The sequence below is a fragment of the Camelus dromedarius genome, chromosome 5 (assembly GCF_036321535.1).
Source record: "Camelus dromedarius isolate mCamDro1 chromosome 5, mCamDro1.pat, whole genome shotgun sequence".
Lineage (NCBI taxonomy): Eukaryota > Metazoa > Chordata > Mammalia > Artiodactyla > Camelidae > Camelus > Camelus dromedarius.
The window spans coordinates 94,563,690-94,565,561 of NC_087440.1; positions in this window are offsets into that span (position 1 = coordinate 94,563,690).

Genomic DNA, 1,872 nt, shown 5'->3' on the forward strand with positions numbered 1-1,872 from the left:
GGTTAGGGTTAGGGTTAGGGTTAGGGTTAGGGTTAGGGTTAGGGTTAGGGTTAGGGTTAGGGTTAGGGTTAGGGTTAGGGTTAGGGTTAGGGTTAGGGTTAGGGTTAGGGTTAGGGTTAGGGTTAGGGTTAGGGTTAGGGTTAGGGTTAGGGTTAGGGTTAGGGTTAGGGTTAGGGTTAGGGTTAGGGTTAGGGTTAGGGTTAGGGTTAGGGTTAGGGTTAGGGTTAGGGTTAGGGTTAGGGTTAGGGTTAGGGTTAGGGTTAGGGTTAGGGTTAGGGTTAGGGTTAGGGTTAGGGTTAGGGTTAGGGTTAGGGTTAGGGTTAGGGTTAGGGTTAGGGTTAGGGTTAGGGTTAGGGTTAGGGTTAGGGTTAGGGTTAGGGTTAGGGTTAGGGTTAGGGTTAGGGTTAGGGTTAGGGTTAGGGTTAGGGTTAGGGTTAGGGTTAGGGTTAGGGTTAGGGTTAGGGTTAGGGTTAGGGTTAGGGTTAGGGTTAGGGTTAGGGTTAGGGTTAGGGTTAGGGTTAGGGTTAGGGTTAGGGTTAGGGTTAGGGTTAGGGTTAGGGTTAGGGTTAGGGTTAGGGTTAGGGTTAGGGTTAGGGTTAGGGTTAGGGTTAGGGTTAGGGTTAGGGTTAGGGTTAGGGTTAGGGTTAGGGTTAGGGTTAGGGTTAGGGTTAGGGTTAGGGTTAGGGTTAGGGTTAGGGTTAGGGTTAGGGTTAGGGTTAGGGTTAGGGTTAGGGTTAGGGTTAGGGTTAGGGTTAGGGTTAGGGTTAGGGTTAGGGTTAGGGTTAGGGTTAGGGTTAGGGTTAGGGTTAGGGTTAGGGTTAGGGTTAGGGTTAGGGTTAGGGTTAGGGTTAGGGTTAGGGTTAGGGTTAGGGTTAGGGTTAGGGTTAGGGTTAGGGTTAGGGTTAGGGTTAGGGTTAGGGTTAGGGTTAGGGTTAGGGTTAGGGTTAGGGTTAGGGTTAGGGTTAGGGTTAGGGTTAGGGTTAGGGTTAGGGTTAGGGTTAGGGTTAGGGTTAGGGTTAGGGTTAGGGTTAGGGTTAGGGTTAGGGTTAGGGTTAGGGTTAGGGTTAGGGTTAGGGTTAGGGTTAGGGTTAGGGTTAGGGTTAGGGTTAGGGTTAGGGTTAGGGTTAGGGTTAGGGTTAGGGTTAGGGTTAGGGTTAGGGTTAGGGTTAGGGTTAGGGTTAGGGTTAGGGTTAGGGTTAGGGTTAGGGTTAGGGTTAGGGTTAGGGTTAGGGTTAGGGTTAGGGTTAGGGTTAGGGTTAGGGTTAGGGTTAGGGTTAGGGTTAGGGTTAGGGTTAGGGTTAGGGTTAGGGTTAGGGTTAGGGTTAGGGTTAGGGTTAGGGTTAGGGTTAGGGTTAGGGTTAGGGTTAGGGTTAGGGTTAGGGTTAGGGTTAGGGTTAGGGTTAGGGTTAGGGTTAGGGTTAGGGTTAGGGTTAGGGTTAGGGTTAGGGTTAGGGTTAGGGTTAGGGTTAGGGTTAGGGTTAGGGTTAGGGTTAGGGTTAGGGTTAGGGTTAGGGTTAGGGTTAGGGTTAGGGTTAGGGTTAGGGTTAGGGTTAGGGTTAGGGTTAGGGTTAGGGTTAGGGTTAGGGTTAGGGTTAGGGTTAGGGTTAGGGTTAGGGTTAGGGTTAGGGTTAGGGTTAGGGTTAGGGTTAGGGTTAGGGTTAGGGTTAGGGTTAGGGTTAGGGTTAGGGTTAGGGTTAGGGTTAGGGTTAGGGTTAGGGTTAGGGTTAGGGTTAGGGTTAGGGTTAGGGTTAGGGTTAGGGTTAGGGTTAGGGTTAGGGTTAGGGTTAGGGTTAGGGTTAGGGTTAGGGTTAGGGTTAGGGTTAGGGTTAGGGTTAGGGTTAGGGTTAGGGTTAGGGTTAGGGTTAGGGTTAG